Genomic DNA, 27,365 nt, shown 5'->3' with positions numbered 1-27,365 from the left:
ACGTATAACGTTATATACTACTACGATATAACGTATAACGTTATATACTATTACGATATAACGTATAACGTTATATACTACTATGATATAACGTATAACGTTATATGCTATGTCGATATAACGTATAACGTTATATGCTATTACGATATAACGTATAACGTTATATGCTATTACGATATAACGTATAACGTTATATGCTATTACGATATAACGTATAACGTTATATGCTATTACGATATAACATATAACGTTATATACTATTACGATATAACGTATAACGTTATATACTATTACGATATAACGTATAACGTTATATAATACTATGATATAACGTATAACGTTATATAGTATTACGATATAACGTATAACGTTATATGCTATTACGATATAACGTATAACGTTATATGCTATTACGATATAACGTATAGCGTTATATACTATTACGATATAACGTATAGCGTTATATGTTATTACGATATAACATATAACGTTATATACTATTACGATATAACGTATAACGTTATATAGTATTACGATATAACGTATATCGTTATATACTATTACGATATAACGTATAGCCTTATATGTTATTACGATATAACGTATAACGTTATATAGTATTACGATATAACATATAACGTTATATAGTATTACGATACAACATATAACGTTATATACTAGTCCGATATAACGTATAACGTTATATACTATTACGATATAACGTATAACGTTATATACTATTACGATATAAGGTATAACGTTATATGCTATTACGATATAACATATAACGTTATATACTATTACGATATAACGTATAACGTTATATGCTATTATGATATAGCTAATAACGTTATATAGTATTACGATATAACCTTTAACGTTATATACTATTACGATATAACGTATAACGTTATATGCTATTACGATATAACGTATAACGTTATATGCTATTACGATATAACGTATAACGTTATATGCTATTACGATATAACGTATAACGTTATATGCTATTATGATATATCCAATAACGTTATATAGTATTACGATATAACGTATAACGTTATATGCTATTACGATATAACGTATAACGTTATATGCTATTACGATATAACGTATAACGTTATATGCTATTATGATATATCCAATAACGTTATATAGTATTACGATATAACGTATAACGTTATATGCTATTACGATATAACGTATAACGCTATATACTATTACGATAAAGCGTATAACGTTATATACTACTATGATATAACGTATAACGTTATATACTATTACGATATAACGTATAACGTTATATGCTATTGTGATATAGCTAATAACGTTATATAGTATTACGATATAACGTATAACGTTATATGCTATTACGATATAACATATAACGTTATATAGTATTACGATATAACGTATAACGTTATATGCTATTACGATATAACGTATAACGTTATATAGTATTACGATATAACGTATAACGTTATATGCTATTACGATATAACATATAACGTTATATGCTATTACGATATAACGTATAACGTTATATGCTATTACGATATAACGTATAACGTTATATGCTATTACGATATAACATATAACGTTATATACTATTACGATATAACGTATAACGTTATATAGTATTACGATATAACGTATAACGTTATGTACTATTACGATATAACGTATAACGTTATATGCTATTGTGATATAGCTAATAACGTTATATAGTATTGCGATATAACGTATAACGTTATATGCTATTACGATATAACATATAACGTTATATAGTATTACGATATAACGTATAACGTTATATGCTATTACGATATAACGTATAACGTTATATGCTATTACGATATAACGTATAACGTTATATGCTATTACGATATAACATATAACGTTATGTACTATTACGATATAACGTATAACGTTATATGCTATTGTGATATAGCTAATAACGTTATATAGTATTACGATATAACGTATAACGTTATATGCTATTACGATATAACATATAACGTTATATAGTATTACGATATAACGTATAACGTTATATGCTATTACGATATAACGTATAACGTTATATGCTATTACGATATAACATATAACGTTATATACTATTACGATATAACGTATAACGTTATATACTACTATGATATAACGTATAACGTTATATAGTATTACGATATAACGTATAACGTTATATGCTATTACGATATAACGTATAACGTTATATACTACTATGATATAACGTATAACGTTATATAGTATTACGATATAACGTATAACGTTATATGCTATTACGATATAACGTATAACGTTATATACTACTATGATATAACGTATAACGTTATATAGTATTACGATATAACGTATAACGTTATATGCTATTACGATATAACGTATAATGTTATATACTACTATGATATAACGTATAACGTTATATAGTATTACGATATAACGTATAACGTTATATGCTATTACGATATAACGTATAACGTTATGTACTATTACGATATAACGTATAACGTTATATGCTGTTGTGATATAGCTAATAACGTTATATAGTATTACGATATAACGTATAACGTTATATGCTATTACGATATAACATATAACGTTATATAGTATTACGATATAACGTATAACGTTATATGCTATTACGATATAACATATAACGTTATATACTATTACGATATAACGTATAACGTTATATACTACTATGATATAACGTATAACGTTAAATAGTATTACGATATAACATATAACGTTATATACTATTACGATATAACGTATAACGTTATATCCTATTACGATATAGCGTATAACGTTATATAGTATTACGATATAGCGTATAACGTTATATAGTATTACGATATAACGTATATCGTTATATACTATTACGATATAACGTATATCGTTATATAGTATTACGATATAACATATAACGTTATATACTATTACGATATAACGTATAACGTTATATAGTATTACGATATAACGTATAACGTTATATGCTATTACGATATAACGTATAACGTTATATAGTATTACGATATAACGTATAACGTTATATACTATTACGATATAACGTATAGCGTTATATGTTATTACGATATAACATATAACGTTATATACTATTACGATATAACGTATAACGTTATATATTATTACGATATAACATATAACGTTATATACTATTTCGATATAACGTATAACGTTATATGCTATTATGATATAGCTAATAACGTTATATAGTATTACGATATAACCTTTAACGTTATATACTATTACGATATAACGTATAACGTTATATGCTATTACGATATAACGTATAACGTTATATGCTATTACGATATAACGTATAACGTTATATGCTATTACGATATAACGTATAACGTTATATGCTATTACGATATAACGTATAACGTTATATGCTATTATGATATATCCAATAACGTTATATAGTATTACGATATAACGTATAACGTTATATGCTATTACGATATAACGTATAACGTTATATGCTATTATGATATATCCAATAACGTTATATAGTATTACGATATAACGTATAACGTTATATGCTATTACGATATAACGTATAACGTTATATACTATTACGATAAAGCGTATAACGTTATATAGTATTACGATATAACGTATAACGTTATATGCTATTACGATATAACATATAACGTTATATAGTATTACGATATAACGTATAACGTTATATGCTATTACGATATAACGTATAACGTTATATAGTATTACGATATAACGTATAATGTTATATGCTATTACGATATAACATATAACGTTATATGCTATTACGATATAACGTATAACGTTATATGCTATTACGATATAACGTATAACGTTATATGCTATTACGATATAACATATAACGTTATATAGTATTACGATATAACGTATAACGTTATGTACTATTACGATATAACGTATAACGTTATATGCTATTGTGATATATCTAATAACGTTATATAGTATTACGATATAACGTATAACGTTATATGCTATTACGATATCACATATAACGTTATATAGTATTACGATATAACGTATAACGTTATATGCTATTACGATATAACGTATAACGTTATATGCTATTACGATATAACGTATAACGTTATATGCTATTACGATATAACGTATAACGTTATATGCTATTATGATATATCCAATAACGTTATATAGTATTACGATATAACGTATAACGTTATATGCTATTACGATATAACGTATAACGTTATATGCTATTATGATATATCCAATAACGTTATATAGTATTACGATATAACGTATAACGTTATATGCTATTACGATATAACGTATAACGTTATATAGTATTACGATATAACGTATAACGTTATGTACTATTACGATATAACGTATAACGTTATATGCTATTGTGATATATCTAATAACGTTATATAGTATTACGATATAACGTATAACGTTATATGCTATTACGATATCACATATAACGTTATATAGTATTACGATATAACGTATAACGTTATATGCTATTACGATATACCGTATAACGTTATATGCTATTACGATATAACATATAACGTTATATGCTATTACGATATAACATATAACGTTATGTACTATTACGATATAACGTATAACGTTATATGCTATTGTGATATAGCTAATAACGTTATATAGTATTACGATATAACGTATAACGTTATATGCTATTACGATATAACATATAACGTTATATAGTATTACGATATAACGTATAACGTTATATGCTATTACGATATAACGTATAACGTTATATGCTATTACGATATAACATATAACGTTATATACTATTACGATATAACGTATAACGTTATATACTACTATGATATAACGTATAACGTTATATAGTATTACGATATAACGTATAACGTTATATACTACTATGATATAACGTATAACGTTATATAGTATTACGATATAACGTATAACGTTATATGCTATTACGATATAACGTATAACGTTATATACTACTATGATATAACGTATAACGTTATATAGTATTACGATATAACGTATAACGTTATATGCTATTACGATATAACGTATAACGTTATATACTACTATGATATAACGTATAACGTTATATAGTATTACGATATAACGTATAACGTTATATGCTATTACGATATAACGTATAACGTTATGTACTATTACGATATAACGTATAACGTTATATGCTGTTGTGATATAGCTAATAACGTTATATAGTATTACGATATAACGTATAACGTTATATGCTATTACGATATAACATATAACGTTATATAGTATTACGATATAACGTATAACGTTATATGCTATTACGATATAACATATAACGTTATATACTATTACGATATAATAAAAACGTTATATACTACTATGATATAACGTATAACGTTAAATAGTATTACGATATAACGTATAACGTTATATGCTATTACGATATAACGTATAACGTTATATACTATTACGATATAACGTATAACGTTATATACTACTATGATATAACGTATAACGTTATATACTATTACGATATAACGTATAACGTTATATGCTATTACGATATAACGTATAACGTTATATGCTATTACGATATAACATATAACGTTATATACTATTACGATATAACGTATAGCGTTATATGTTATTACGATATAACATATAACGTTATATACTATTACGATATAACGTATAACGTTATATACTATTACGATATAACGTATAACGTTATATAGTATTACGATATAACGTATAACGTTATATGCTATTACGATATAACGTATAACGTTATATCCTATTACGATATAGCGTATAACGTTATATAGTATTACGATATAACATATAACGTTATATACTATTACGATATAACGTATAACGTTATATAGTATTACGATATAACGTATAACGTTATATGCTATTACGATATAACGTATAACGTTATATAGTATTACGATATAACGTATAACGTTATATACTATTACGATATAACGTATAACGTTATATAGTATTACGATATAACGTATAACGTTATATGCTATTACGATATAACGTATAACGTTATATACTACTATGATATAACGTATAACGTTATATAGTATTACGATATAACGTATAACGTTATATGCTATTACGATATAACGTATAACGTTATATACTACTATGATATAACGTATAACGTTATATAGTATTACGATATAACGTATAACGTTATATGCTATTACGATATAACGTATAACGTTATGTACTATTACGATATAACGTATAACGTTATATGCTGTTGTGATATAGCTAATAACGTTATATAGTATTACGATATAACGTATAACGTTATATGCTATTACGATATAACATATAACGTTATATAGTATTACGATATAACGTATAACGTTATATGCTATTACGATATAACACATAACGTTATATACTATTACGATATAACGTATAACGTTATATACTACTATGATATAACGTATAACGTTAAATAGTATTACGATATAACGTATAACGTTATATGCTATTACGATATAACGTATAACGTTATATACTATTACGATATAACGTATAACGTTATATACTACTATGATATAACGTATAACGTTATATACTATTACGATATAACGTATAACGTTATATGCTATTACGATATAACGTATAACGTTATATGCTATTACGATATAACATATAACGTTATATACTATTACGATATAACGTATAACGTTATATACTACTATGATATAACGTATAACGTTATATACTATTACGATATAACGTATAACGTTATATGCTATTACGATATAACGTATAACGTTATATGCTATTACGATATAACGTATAACGTTATATACTACTATGATATAACGTATAACGTTATATAGTATTACGATATAACGTATAACGTTATATGCTATTACGATATAACGTATAACGTTATATACTACTATGATATAACGTATAACGTTATATAGTATTACGATATAACGTATAACGTTATATGCTATTACGATATAACGTATAACGTTATGTACTATTACGATATAACGTATAACGTTATATAGTATTACGATATAACGTATAACGTTATATGCTATTACGATATAACGTATAACGTTATATACTACTATGATATAACGTATAACGTTATATAGTATTACGATATAACGTATAACGTTATATACTATTACGATATAACGTATAACGTTATATGCTATTACGATATAACATATAACGTTATATACTATTACGATATAACGTATAGCGTTATATGTTATTACGATATAACATATAACGTTATATACTATTACGATATAACGTATAACGTTATATACTATTGCGATATAACGTATAACGTTATATAGTATTACGATATAACGTATAACGTTATATGCTATTACGATATAACGTATAACGTTATATCCTATTACGATATAACGTATAACGTTATATAGTATTACGATATAACGTATAACGTTATATGCTATTACGATATAACGTATAACGTTATATACTATTACGATATAACGTATAACGTTATATACTACTATGATATAACGTATAACGTTATATACTATTACGATATAACGTATAACGTTATATGCTATTACGATATAACATATAACGTTATATACTATTACGATATAACGTATAGCGTTATATGTTATTACGATATAACATATAACGTTATATACTATTACGATATAACGTATAACGTTATATACTATTACGATATAACGTATAACGTTATATAGTATTACGATATAACGTATAACGTTATATGCTATTACGATATAACGTATAACGTTATATCCTATTACGATATAGCGTATAACGTTATATAGTATTACGATATAACATATAACGTTATATACTATTACGATATAACGTATAACGTTATATAGTATTACGATATAACGTATAACGTTATATGCTATTACGATATAACGTATAACGTTATATAGTATTACGATATAACGTATAACGTTATATACTATTACGATATAACGTATAACGTTATATAGTATTACGATATAACGTATAACGTTATATGCTATTACGATATAACGTATAACGTTATATACTACTATGATATAACGTATAACGTTATATAGTATTACGATATAACGTATAACGTTATATGCTATTACGATATAACGTATAACGTTATATACTACTATGATATAACGTATAACGTTATATAGTATTACGATATAACGTATAACGTTATATGCTATTACGATATAACGTATAACGTTATGTACTATTACGATATAACGTATAACGTTATATGCTGTTGTGATATAGCTAATAACGTTATATAGTATTACGATATAACGTATAACGTTATATGCTATTACGATATAACATATAACGTTATATAGTATTACGATATAACGTATAACGTTATATGCTATTACGATATAACATATAACGTTATATACTATTACGATATAATAAAAACGTTATATACTACTATGATATAACGTATAACGTTAAATAGTATTACGATATAACGTATAACGTTATATGCTATTACGATATAACGTATAACGTTATATACTATTACGATATAACGTATAACGTTATATACTACTATGATATAACGTATAACGTTATATACTATTACGATATAACGTATAACGTTATATGCTATTACGATATAACGTATAACGTTATATGCTATTACGATATAACATATAACGTTATATACTATTACGATATAACGTATAGCGTTATATGTTATTACGATATAACATATAACGTTATATACTATTACGATATAACGTATAACGTTATATACTATTACGATATAACGTATAACGTTATATAGTATTACGATATAACGTATAACGTTATATGCTATTACGATATAACGTATAACGTTATATCCTATTACGATATAGCGTATAACGTTATATAGTATTACGAAATAACATATAACGTTATATACTATTACGATATAACGTATAACGTTATATAGTATTACGATATAACGTATAACGTTATATGCTATTACGATATAACGTATAACGTTATATAGTATTACGATATAACGTATAACGTTATATACTATTACGATATAACGTATAACGTTATATAGTATTACGATATAACGTATAACGTTATATGCTATTACGATATAACGTATAACGTTATATACTACTATGATATAACGTATAACGTTATATAGTATTACGATATAACGTATAACGTTATATGCTATTACGATATAACGTATAACGTTATATACTACTATGATATAACGTATAACGTTATATAGTATTACGATATAACGTATAACGTTATATGCTATTACGATATAACGTATAACGTTATGTACTATTACGATATAACGTATAACGTTATATGCTGTTGTGATATAGCTAATAACGTTATATAGTATTACGATATAACGTATAACGTTATATGCTATTACGATATAACATATAACGTTATATAGTATTACGATATAACGTATAACGTTATATGCTATTACGATATAACATATAACGTTATATACTATTACGATATAACGTATAACGTTATATACTACTATGATATAACGTATAACGTTAAATAGTATTACGATATAACGTATAACGTTATATGCTATTACGATATAACGTATAACGTTATATACTATTACGATATAACGTATAACGTTATATACTACTATGATATAACGTATAACGTTATATACTATTACGATATAACGTATAACGTTATATGCTATTACGATATAACGTATAACGTTATATGCTATTACGATATAACATATAACGTTATATACTATTACGATATAACGTATAACGTTATATACTACTATGATATAACGTATAACGTTATATACTATTACGATATAACGTATAACGTTATATGCTATTACGATATAACGTATAACGTTATATGCTATTACGATATAACGTATAACGTTATATGCTATTACGATATAACATATAACGTTATATACTATTACGATATAACGTATAACGTTATATACTACTATGATATAACGTATAACGTTATATACTATTACGATATAACGTATAACGTTATATGCTATTACGATATAACGTATAACGTTATATGCTATTACGATATAACGTATAGCGTTATATGTTATTACGATATAACATATAACGTTATGTACTATTACGATATAACGTATAACGTTATATGCTGTTGTGATATAGCTAATAACGTTATATAGTATTACGATATAACGTATAACGTTATATGCTATTACGATATAACATATAACGTTATATAGTATTACGATATAACGTATAACGTTATATGCTATTACGATATAACATATAACGTTATATACTATTACGATATAATAAAAACGTTATATACTACTATGATATAACGTATAACGTTAAATAGTATTACGATATAACGTATAACGTTATATGCTATTACGATATAACGTATAACGTTATATACTATTACGATATAACGTATAACGTTATATACTACTATGATATAACGTATAACGTTATATACTATTACGATATAACGTATAACGTTATATCCTATTACCATATAGCGTATAACGTTATATAGTATTACGATATAACATATAACGTTATATAGTATTACGATATAACGTATATCGTTATATACTATTACGATATAACATATAACGTTATGTAGTATTACGATATAACATATAACGTTATATACTATTACGATATAACGTATAACGTTATATAGTATTACGATATAACGTATAACGTTATATGCTATTACGATATAACGTATAACGTTATATAGTATTACGATATAACGTATAACGTTATATACTATTACGATATAACGTATAGCGTTATATGTTATTACGATATAACATATAACGTTATATACTATTACGATATAACGTATAACGTTATATATTATTACGATATAACATATAACGTTATATACTATTTCGATATAACGTATAACGTTATATGCTATTATGATATAGCTAATAACGTTATATAGTATTACGATATAACCTTTAACGTTATATACTATTACGATATAACGTATAACGTTATATGCTATTACGATATAACGTATAACGTTATATGCTATTACGATATAACGTATAACGTTATATGCTATTACGATATAACGTATAACGTTATATGCTATTATGATATATCCAATAACGTTATATCCTATTACGATATAGCGTATAACGTTATATAGTATTACGATATAGCGTATAACGTTATATACTATTACGATAAAGCGTATAACGTTATATACTACTATGATATAACGTATAACGTTATATAGTATTACGATATAACGTATAACGTTATATGCTATTACGATATAACGTATAACGTTATATGCTATTACGATATAACGTATAACGTATAACGTTATAAAGTATTACGATATAACATATAACGTTATATACTATTACGATATAACGTATAACGTTATATAATACTATGATATAACGTATAACGTTATATAGTATTACGATATAACGTATAACATTATATGCTATTACGATATAACGTATAACGTTATATGCTATTACGATATAACGTATAGCGTTATATACTATTACGATATAACGTATAGCGTTATATGTTATTACGATATAACATATAACGTTATATACTATTACGATATAACGTATAACGTTATATAGTATTACGATATAACGTATATCGTTATATACTATTACGATATAACGTATAGCCTTATATGTTATTACGATATAACGTATAACGTTATATAGTATTACGATATAACATATAACGTTATATAGTATTACGATACAACATATAACGTTATATACTAGTACGATATAACGTATAACGTTATATACTATTACGATATAACGTATAACGTTATATACTATTACGATATAACGTATAACGTTATATGCTATTACGATATAACATATAACGTTATATACTATTACGATATAACGTATAACGTTATATGCTATTATGATATAGCTAATAACGTTATATAGTATTACGATATAACCTTTAACGTTATATACTATTACGATATAACGTATAACGTTATATGCTATTACGATATAACGTATAACGTTATATGCTATTACGATATAACGTATAACGTTATATGCTATTACGATATAACGTATAACGTTATATGCTATTATGATATATCCAATAATGTTATATAGTATTACGATATAACGTATAACGTTATATGCTATTACGATATAACGTATAACGTTATATGCTATTATGATATATCCAATAACGTTATATAGTATTACGATATAACGTATAACGTTATATGCTGTTACGATATAACGTATAACGTTATATACTATTACGATAAAGCGTATAACGTTATATACTACTATGATATAACGTATAACGTTATATACTATTACGATATAACGTATAACGTTATATGCTATTGTGATATAGCTAATAACGTTATATAGTATTACGATATAACGTATAACGTTATATGCTATTACGATATAACATATAACGTTATATAGTATTACGATATAACGTATAACGTTATATGCTATTACGATATAACGTATAACGTTATATAGTATTACGATATAACGTATAATGTTATATGCTATTACGATATAACATATAACGTTATATGCTATTACGATATAACGTATAACGTTATATGCTATTACGATATAACGTATAACGTTATATGCTATATCGTAATAGCATATAACGTTATATACTATTACGATATAACGTATAACGTTATATAGTATTACGATATAACGTATAACGTTATGTACTATTACGATATAACGTATAACGTTATATGCTATTGTGATATAGCTAATAACGTTATATAGTATTACGATATAACGTATAACGTTATATGCTATTACGATATAACATATAACGTTATATAGTATTACGATATAACGTATAACGTTATATGCTATTACGATATAACGTATAACGTTATATGCTATTACGATATAACATATAACGTTATATGCTATTACGATATAACATATAACGTTATGTACTATTACGATATAACGTATAACGTTATATGCTATTGTGATATAGCTAATAACGTTATATAGTATTACGATATAACGTATAACGTTATATGCTATTACGATATAACATATAACGTTATATAGTATTACGATATAACGTATAACGTTATATGCTATTACGATATAACGTATAACGTTATATGCTATTACGATATAACATATAACGTTATATACTATTACGATATAACGTATAACGTTATATACTACTATGATATAACGTATAACGTTATATAGTATTACGATATAACGTATAACGTTATATGCTATTACGATATAACGTATAACGTTATATACTACTATGATATAACGTATAACGTTAAATAGTATTACGATATAACGTATAACGTTATATGCTATTACGATATAACGTATAACGTTATATACTACTATGATATAACGTATAACGTTATATAGTATTACGATATAACGTATAACGTTATATGCTATTACGATATAACGTATAACGTTATATACTACTATGATATAACGTATAACGTTATATAGTATTACGATATAACGTATAACGTTATATGCTATTACGATATAACGTATAACGTTATGTACTATTACGATATAACGTATAACGTTATATGCTGTTGTGATATAGCTAATAACGTTATATAGTATTACGATATAACGTATAACGTTATATGCTATTACGATATAACATATAACGTTATATAGTATTACGATATAACGTATAACGTTATATGCTATTACGATATAACATATAACGTTATATACTATTACGATATAACGTATAACGTTATATACTACTATGATATAACGTATAACGTTAAATAGTATTACGATATAACGTATAACGTTATATGCTATTACGATATAACGTATAACGTTATATACTATTACGATATAACGTATAACGTTATATACTACTATGATATAACGTATAACGTTATATACTATTACGATATAACGTATAACGTTATATGCTATTACGATATAACGTATAACGTTATATGCTATTACGATATAACATATAACGTTATATACTATTACGATATAACGTATAACGTTATATACTACTATTATATAACGTATAACGTTATATACTATTACGATATAACGTATAACGTTATATGCTATTACGATATAACGTATAACGTTATATGCTATTACGATATAACGTATAGCGTTATATGTTATTACGATATAACATATAACGTTATATACTATTACGATATAACGTATAACGTTATATAGTATTACGATATAACGTATAACGTTATATAGTATTACGATATAACGTATAACGTTATATGCTATTACGATATAACGTATAACGTTATATCCTATTACGATATAGCGTATAACGTTATATAGTATTACGATATAACATATAACGTTATATAGTATTACGATATAACGTATAACGTTATATAGTATTACGATATAACGTATAACGTTATATGCTATTACGATATAACGTATAACGTTATATAGTATTACGATATAACGTATAACGTTATATACTATTACGATATAACGTATAGCGTTATATGTTATTACGATATAACATATAACGTTATATACTATTACGATATAACGTATAACGTTATATATTATTACGATATAACATATAACGTTATATACTATTTCGATATAACGTATAACGTTATATGCTATTATGATATAGCTAATAACGTTATATAGTATTACGATATAACCTTTAACGTTATATACTATTACGATATAACGTATAACGTTATATGCTATTACGATATAACGTATAACGTTATATGCTATTACGATATAACGTATAACGTTATATGCTATTACGATATAACGTATAACGTTATATGCTATTATGATATATCCAATAACGTTATATAGTATTACGATATAACGTATAACGTTATATGCTATTGCGATATAACGTATAACGTTATATACTATTACGATAAAGCGTATAACGTTATATACTACTATGATATAACGTATAACGTTATATAGTATTACGATATAACGTATAACGTTATATGCTATTACGATATAACGTATAACGTTATATGCTATTACGATATAACGTATAACGTTATATAGTATTACGATATAACGTATAACGTTATAAAGTATTACGATATAACATATAACGTTATATACTATTACGATATAACGTATAACGTTATATGCTATTACGATATAACGTATAACGTTATATGCTATTACGATATAACGTATAACGTTATATACTATTACGGTATAACGTATAGCGTTATATGTTATTGCGATATAACGTATAGCGTTATATGTTATTGCGATATAACATATAACGTTATATACTATTACGATATAACGTATAACGTTATATAGTATTACGATATAACATATAACGTTATATACTATTACGATATAACGTATAACGTTATATGCTATTATGATATAGCTGATAACGTTATATAGTATTACGATATAACGTCTAACGTTATATACTATTACGATATAACATATAACGTTATATACTATTACGATATAACGTATAACGTTATATACTATTACGATATAACGTATAACGTTATATAGTATTACGATATAACGTATAACGTTATATGCTACTAAGATATAACGTATAACGTTATATAGTATTACGATATAACGTATAACGTTATATAGTATTACGATATAACGTATAACGTTATATGCTATTACGATATAACGTATAACGTTATGTACTATTACGATATAACGTATAACGTTATATACTATTACGATATAACGTATAACGTTATATACTACTATGATATAACGTATAACGTTATATACTATTACGATATAACGTATAACGTTATATGCTATTACGATATAACGTATAACGTTATATGCTATTACGATATAACGTATAACGTTATATGCTATTACGATATAACGTATATCGTTATATGCTATTACGATATTACATATAACGTTATATGCTATTACGATATAACGTATATCGTTATATGCTATTACGATATAACGTATAACGTTATGTACTATTACGATATAACGTATAACGTTATATGCTGTTGTGATATAGCTAATAACGTTATATAGTATTACGATATAACGTATAACGTTATATACTATTACGATATAACATATAACGTTATATAGTATTACGATATAACGTATAACGTTATATGCTATTACGATATAACATATAACGTTATATACTATTACGATATAACGTATAACGTTATATACTACTATGATATAACGTATAACGTTAAATAGTATTACGATATAACGTATAACGTTATATGCTATTACGATATAACGTATAACGTTATATACTATTACGATATAACGTATAACGTTATATACTACTATGATATAACGTATAACGTTATATACTATTACGATATAACGTATAACGTTATATGCTATTACGATATAACGTATAACGTTATATGCTATTACGATATAACATATAACGTTATATACTATTACGATATAACGTATAACGTTATATACTACTATGATATAACGTATAACGTTATATACTATTACGATATAACGTATAACGTTATATGCTATTACGATATAACGTATAACGTTATATGCTATTACGATATAACGTATAGCGTTATATGTTATTACGATATAACATATAACGTTATATACTATTACGATATAACGTATAACGTTATATAGTATTACGATATAACGTATAACGTTATATAGTATTACGATATAACGTATAACGTTATATGCTATTACGATATAACGTATAACGTTATATCCTATTACGATATAGCGTATAACGTTATATAGTATTACGATATAACATATAACGTTATATACTATTACGATATAACGTATAACGTTATATAGTATTACGATATAACGTATAACGTTATATGCTATTACGATATAACGTATAACGTTATATAGTATTACGATATAACGTATAACGTTATATACTATTACGATATAACGTATAGCGTTATATGTTATTACGATATAACATATAACGTTATATACTATTACGATATAACGTATAACGTTATATATTATTACGATATAACATATAACGTTATATACTATTATGATATATCCAATAACGTTATATAGTATTACGATATAACGTATAACGTTATATGCTATTGCGATATAACGTATAACGTTATATGTTATTGCGATATAACATATAACGTTATATACTATTACGATATAACGTATAACGTTATATAGTATTACGATATAACATATAACGTTATATACTATTACGATATAACGTATAACGTTATATGCTATTATGATATAGCTGATAACGTTATATAGTATTACGATATAACGTCTAACGTTATATACTATTACGATATAACATATAACGTTATATACTATTACGATATAACGTATAACGTTATATACTATTACGATATAACGTATAACGTTATATAGTATTACGATATAACGTATAACGTTATATGCTACTAAGATATAACGTATAACGTTATATAGTATTACGATATAACGTATAACGTTATATGCTATTACGATATAACGTATAACGTTATGTACTATTACGATATAACGTATAACGTTATATACTATTACGATATAACGTATAACGTTATATACTACTATGATATAACGTATAACGTTATATACTATTACGATATAACGTATAACGTTATATGCTATTACGATATAACGTATAACGTTATATGCTATTACGATATAACGTATAACGTTATATGCTATTACGATATAACGTATATCGTTATATGCTATTACGATATAACATATAACGTTATATCCTATTACGATATAACGTATAACGTTATATACTATTACGATATAACGTATAACGTTATATGCTATTACGATATAACGTATAACGTTATATGCTATTACGATATAACGTATAACGTTATATGCTATTACGATATAACGTATAACGTTATATGCTATTACGATATAACATATAACGTTATATACTATTACGATATAACGTATAACGTTATATACTATTACGATATAACGTATAACGTTATATAATACTATGATATAACGTATAACGTTATATAGTATTACGATATAACGTATAACGTTATATGCTATTACGATATGACGTATAACGTTATATGCTATTACGATATAACGTATAGCGTTATATGCTATTACGATATAACATATAACGTTATATACTATTACGATATAACGTATAACGTTATATACTATTACGATATAACGTATAACGTTATATGCTACTAAGATATAACGTATAACGTTATATAGTATTACGATATAACGTATAACGTTATATGCTATTACGATATAACGTATAACGTTATGTACTATTACGATATAACGTATAACGTTATATACTATTACGATATAACGTATAACGTTATATACTACTATGATATAACGTATAACGTTATATACTATTACGATATAACGTATAACGTTATATGCTATTACGATATAACGTATAACGTTATATGCTATTACGATATAACGTATAACGTTATATGCTATTACGATATAACGTATATCGTTATATGCTATTACGATATAACATATAACGTTATATACTATTACGATATAACGTATAACGTTATATAGTATTACGATATAACGTATAACGTTATATGCTATTACGATATAACGTATAACGTTATATGCTATTACGATATAACGTATAGCGTTATATACTATTACGATATAACGTATAGCGTTATATACTATTACGATATAACGTATAGCGTTATATAGTATTACGATATAACATATAACGTTATATACTAGTACGATATAACGTATAACGTTATATACTATTACGATATAACGTATAACGTTATATACTATTACGATATAACGTATAACGTTATATGCTATTACCATATAACATATAACGTTATATACTATTACGATATAACGTATAACGTTATATGCTATTATGATATAGCTAATAACGTTATATAGTATTACGATATAACCTTTAACGTTATATACTATTACGATATAACGTATAACGTTATATACTATTACGATATAACGTATAGCGTTATATGTTATTACGATATAACATATAACGTTATATACTATTACGATATAACGTATAACGTTATATAGTATTACGATATAACATATAACGTTATATAGTATTACGATATAACCTTTAACGTTATGTACTATTACGATATAACGTATAACGTTATATGCTATTACGATATAACGTATAACGTTATATGCTATTACGATATATACAGTAACGTTATATGCTATTACGATATAACGTATAACGTTATATAGTATTACGATATAACGTATAACGTTATATGCTATTACGATATAACGTATAACGTTATATGCTATTACGATATAACGTATAACGTTATATGCTATTACGATATAACGTATAACGTTATATGCTATTACGATATAACATATAACGTTATATACTATTACGATATAACGTATAACGTTATATACTATTCCGATATAACGTATAACGTTATATGCTATTGTGATATAGCTAATAACGTTATATAGTATTACGATATAACGTATAACGTTATATGCTATTACGATATAACCTATAACGTTATATAGTATTACGATATAACGTATAACGTTATATGCTGTTACGATATAACGTATAACGTTATATGCTATTACGATATAACGTATAACGTTATATAGTATTACGATATAACGTATAGCGTTATATGTTATTACGATATAACATATAACGTTATATACTATTACGATATAACGTATAACGTTATATAGTATTACGATATAACATATAACGTTATATACTATTACGATATAACGTATAACGTTTTATGCTATTATGATATAGCTGATAACGTTATATAGTATTACGATATAACGTATAACGTTATATGCTATTACGATATAACGTATAACGTTATATAGTATTACGATATAACGTATAGCGTTATATGTTATTACGATATAACATATAACGTTATATACTATTACGATATAACGTATAACGTTATATAGTATTACGATATAACGTATAACGTTATATACTACTACGATATAACGTATAACGTTATATACTATTACGATATAACGTATAACGTTATATAGTATTACGATATAACGTATAACGTTATATACTACTACGATATAACGTATAACGTTATATACTATTACGATATAACGTATAACGTTATATACTACTATGATATAACGTATAACGTTATATGCTATTACGATATAACGTATAACGTTATATGCTATTACGATATAACTTATAACGTTATATAGTATTACGATATAACGTATAGCGTTATATGTTATTACGATATAACATATAACGTTATATACTATTACGATATAACGTATAACGTTATATAGTATTACGATATAACATATAACGTTATATACTATTACGATATAACGTATAACGTTATATGCTATTACGATATAACGTATAACGTTATATGCTATTACGATATAACGTATAACGTTATATGCTATTACGATATAACGTATAACGTTATATGCTATTACGATATAACGTATAACGTTATATAGTATTACGATATAACGTATAACGTTATAAAGTATTACGATATAACATATAACGTTATATACTATTACGATATAACGTATAACGTTATATGCTATTACGATATAACGTATAACGTTATATGCTATTACGATATAACGTATAACGTTATATACTATTACGATATAACGTATAGCGTTATATGTTATTGCGATATAACGTATAGCGTTATATGTTATTGCGATATAACATATAACGTTATATACTATTACGATATAACGTATAACGTTATATAGTATTACGATATAACATATAACGTTATATACTATTACGATATAACGTATAACGTTATATGCTATTATGATATAGCTGATAACGTTATATAGTATTACGATATAACGTCTAACGTTATATACTATTACGATATAACATTTAACGTTATATACTATTACGATATAACGTATAACGTTATATACTATTACGATATAACGTATAACGTTATATAGTATTACGATATAACGTATAACGTTATATGCTACTAAGATATAACGTATAACGTTATATAGTATTACGATATAACGTATAACGTTATATGCTATTACGATATAACGTATAACGTTATGTACTATTACGATATAACGTATAACGTTATATACTATTACGATATAACGTATAACGTTATATACTACTATGATATAACGTATAACGTTATATACTATTACGATATAACGTATAACGTTATATGCTATTACGATATAACGTATATCGTTATATGCTATTACGATATAACATATAACGTTATATACTATTACGATATAACGTATAACGTTATATAGTATTACGATATAACGTATAACGTTATATACTACTACGATATAACGTATAACGTTATATACTATTACGACATAACGTATAACGTTATATACTACTATGGTATAACGTATAACGTTATATACTATTACGATATAACGTATAACGTTATATAATACTATGATATAACGTATAACGTTATATAGTATTACGATATAACGTATAACGTTATATGCTATTATGATATAACGTATAACGTTATATGCTATTACGATATAACGTATAGCGTTATATACTATTACGATATAACGTATAGCGTTATATACTATTACGATATAACGTATAGCGTTATATAGTATTACGATATAACATATAACGTTATATACTAGTACGATATAACGTATAACGTTATATACTATTACGATATAACGTATAACGTTATATACTATTACGATATAACGTATAACGTTATATGCTATTACCATATAACATATAACGTTATATACTATTACGATATAACGTATAACGTTATATGCTATTATGATATAGCTAATAACGTTATATAGTATTACGATATAACCTTTAGCGTTATATACTATTACGATATAACGTATAACGTTATATACTATTACGATATAACGTATAGCGTTATATGTTATTACGATATAACATATAACGTTATATACTATTACGATATAACGTATAACGTTATATAGTATTACGATATAACATATAACGTTATATAGTATTACGATATAACCTTTAACGTTATGTACTATTACGATATAACGTATAACGTTATATGCTATTACGATATAACGTATAACGTTATATGCTATTACGATATAACGTATAACGTTATATGCTATTACGATATAACGTATAACGTTATATGCTATTACGATATATACAGTAACGTTATATGCTATTACGATATAACGTATAACGTTATATAGTATTACGATATAACGTATAACGTTATATGCTATTACGATATAACGTATAACGTTATATGCTATTACGATATAACGTATAACGTTATATGCTATTACGATATAACGTATAACGTTATATGCTATTACGATATAACGTATAACGTTATATGCTATTACGATATAACGTATAACGTTATATGCTATTACGATATAACGTATAACGTTATATAATACTATGATATAACGTATAACGTTATATAGTATTACGATATAACGTATAACGTTATATGCTATAACGATATAACGTATAACGTTATGTACTATTACGATATAACGTATAACGTTATATGCTATTGTGATATAGCTAATAACGTTATATAGTATTACGATATAACGTATAACGTTATATGCTATTACGATATAACCTATAACGTTATATAGTATTACGATATAACGTATAACGTTATATGCTATTACGATATAACGTATAACGTTATATGCTATTACGATATAACGTATAACGTTATATAGTATTACGATATAACGTATAGCGTTATATGTTATTACGATATAACATATAACGTTATATACTATTACGATATAACGTATAACGTTATATAGTATTACGATATAACATATAACGTTATATACTATTACGATATAACGTATAACGTTATATGCTATTATGATATAGCTAATAACGTTATATAGTATTACGATATAACGTATAACGTTATATGCTATTACGATATAACGTATAACGTTATATAGTATTACGATATAACGTATAGCGTTATATGTTATTACGATATAACATATAACGTTATATACTATTACGATATAACGTATAACGTTATATAGTATTACGATATAACGTATAACGTTATATACTACTACGATATAACGTATAACGTTATATACTATTACGATATAACGTATAACGTTATATAGTATTACGATATAACGTATAACGTTATATACTACTACGATATAACGTATAACGTTATATACTATTACGATATAACGTATAACGTTATATACTACTATGATATAACGTATAACGTTATATGCTATTACGATATAACGTATAACGTTATATGCTATTACGATATAACGTATAACGTAATATGCTATTACGATATAACGTATAACGTTATATGCTATTACGATATAACGTATAACGTTATATGCTATTACGATATAACATATAACGTTATATACTATTACGATGTAACGTATAACGTTATATACTATTACGATATAACGTATAACGTTACATAATACTATGATATAACGTATAACGTTATATAGTATTACGATATAACGTATAACGTTATACGCTATTACGATATAACGTATAACGTTATATGCTATTACGATATAACGTATAACGTTATATACTATTACGATATAACGTATAGCGTTATATGTTATTACGATATAACATATAACGTTATATACTATTACGATATAACGTATAACGTTATATAGTATTACGATATAACGTATATCGTTATATACTATTACGATATAACGTATAGCGTTATATGTTATTACGATATAACGTATAACGTTATATAGTATTACGATATAACATATAACGTTATATAGTATTACGATACAACATATAACGTTATATACTAGTACGATATAACGTATAACGTTATATACTATTACGATATAACGTATAACGTTATATACTATTACGATATAACGTATAACGTTATATGCTATTACGATATAACATATAACGTTATATACTATTACGATATAACATATAACGTTATATACTATTACGATATAACGTATAACGTTATATGCTATTATGATATAGCTAATAACGTTATATAGTATTACGATATAACCTTTAACGTTATATACTATTACGATATAACGTATAACGTTATATGCTATTACGATATAACGTATAACGTTATATGCTATTACGATATAACGTATAACGTTATATGCTATTACGATATAACGTATAACGTTATATGCTATTATGATATATCCAATAACGTTATATAGTATTACGATATAACGTATAACGTTATATGCTATTACGATATAACGTATAACGTTATATGCTATTACGATATAACGTATAACGTTATATGCTATTATGATATATCCAATAACGTTATATAGTATTACGATATAACGTATAACGTTATATGCTATTACGATATAACGTATAACGTTATATACTATTACGATAAAGCGTATAACGTTATATACTACTACGATTTAACGTATAACGTTATATACTATTACGATATAACGTATAACGTTATATGCTATTGTGATATAGCTAATAACGTTATATAGTATTACGATATAACGTATAACGTTATATGCTATTACGATATAACCTATAACGTTATATAGTATTACGATATAACGTATAACGTTATATGCTATTACGATATAACGTATAACGTTATATAGTATTACGATATAACGTATAACGTTATATGCTATTACGATATAACATATAACGTTATATGCTATTACGATATAACGTATAACGTTATATGCTATTACGATATAACGTATAACGTTATATGCTATTACGATATAACATATAACGTTATATACTATTACGATATAACGTATAACGTTATATAGTATTACGATATAACGTATAACGTTATGTACTATTACGATATAACGTATAACGTTATATGCTATTGTGATATAGCTAATAACGTTATATAGTATTACGATATAACGTATAACGTTATATGCTATTACGATATAACATATAACGTTATATAGTATTACGATATAACGTATTACGTTATATGCTATTACGATATAACATATAACGTTATATGCTATTACGATATAACATATAACGTTATGTACTATTACGATATAACGTATAACGTTATATGCTATTGTGATATAGCTAATAACGTTATATAGTATTACGATATAACGTATAACGTTATATGCTATTACGATATAACATATAACGTTATATAGTATTACGATATAACGTATAACGTTATATACTACTATGATATAACGTATAACGTTATATAGTATTACGATATAACGTATAACGTTATATGCTATTACGATATAACGTATAACGTTATATACTACTATGATATAACGTATAACGTTATATAGTATTACGATATAACGTATAACGTTATATAGTATTACGATATAACGTATAACGTTATATGCTGTTACGATATAACGTATAACGTTATATACTACTATGATATAACGTATAACGTTATATAGTATTACGATATAACGTATAACGTTATATGCTATTACGATATAACGTATAACGTTATGTACTATTACGATATAACGTATAACGTTATATGCTGTTGTGATATAGCTAATAACGTTATATAGTATTACGATATAACGTATAACGTTATATGCTATTACGATATAACATATAACGTTATATAGTATTACGATATAACGTATAACGTTATATGCTATTACGATATAACATATAACGTTATATACTATTACGATATAACGTATAACGTTATATACTACTATGATATAACGTATAACGTTAAATAGTATTACGATATAACGTATAACGTTATATGCTATTACGATATAACGTATAACGTTATATACTATTACGATATAACGTATAACGTTATATACTACTATGATATAACGTATAACGTTATATACTATTACGATATAACGTATAACGTTATATGCTATTACGATATAACGTATAACGTTATATGCTATTACGATATAACGTATAACGTTATATACTATTACGATATAACGTATAACGTTATATGCTATTACGATATAACATATAACGTTATATACTATTACGATATAACGTATAACGTTATATACTACTATGATATAACGTATAACGTTATATACTATTACGATATAACGTATAACGTTATATGCTATTACGATATAACGTATAACGTTATATGCTATTACGATATAACGTATAGCGTTATATGTTATTACGATATAACATATAACGTTATATACTATTACGATATAACGTATAACGTTATATAGTATTACGATATAACGTATAACGTTATATAGTATTACGATATAACGTATAACGTTATATGCTATTACGATATAACGTATAACGTTATATCCTATTACGATATAGCGTATAACGTTATATAGTATTACGATATAACATATAACGTTATATAGTATTACGATATAACGTATATCGTTATATACTATTACGATATAACATATAACGTTATATAGTATTACGATATAACATATAACGTTATATACTATTACGATATAACGTATAACGTTATATAGTATTACGATATAACGTATAACGTTATATGCTATTACGATATAACGTATAACGTTATATAGTATTACGATATAACGTATAACGTTATATACTATTACGATATAACGTATAGCGTTATATGTTATTACGATATAACATATAACGTTATATACTATTACGATATAACGTATAACGTTATATATTATTACGATATAACATATAACGTTATATACTATTTCGATATAACGTATAACGTTATATGCTATTATGATATAGCTAATAACGTTATATAGTATTACGATATAACCTTTAACGTTATATACTATTACGATATAACGTATAACGTTATATGCTATTACGATATAACGTATAACGTTATATGCTATTATGATATATCCAATAACGTTATATAGTATTACGATATAACGTATAACGTTATATACTATTGCGATATAACGTATAACGTTATATACTATTACGATAAAGCGTATAACGTTATATACTACTATGATATAACGTATAACGTTATATAGTATTACGATATAACGTATAACGTTATATGCTATTACGATATAACGTATAACGTTATATGCTATTACGATATAACGTATAACGTTATATAGTATTACGATATAACGTATAACGTTATAAAGTATTACGATATAACATATAACGTTATATACTATTACGATATAACATATAACGTTATATACTATTACGATATAACGTATAACGTTATATACTATTACGATATAA

This window comes from Bombus terrestris, chromosome 10, assembly GCF_910591885.1.
Source record: "Bombus terrestris chromosome 10, iyBomTerr1.2, whole genome shotgun sequence".
NCBI classification, from domain to species: Eukaryota; Metazoa; Arthropoda; class Insecta; order Hymenoptera; family Apidae; genus Bombus; species Bombus terrestris.
Note: the sequence above shows the minus strand (reverse complement) of the source record.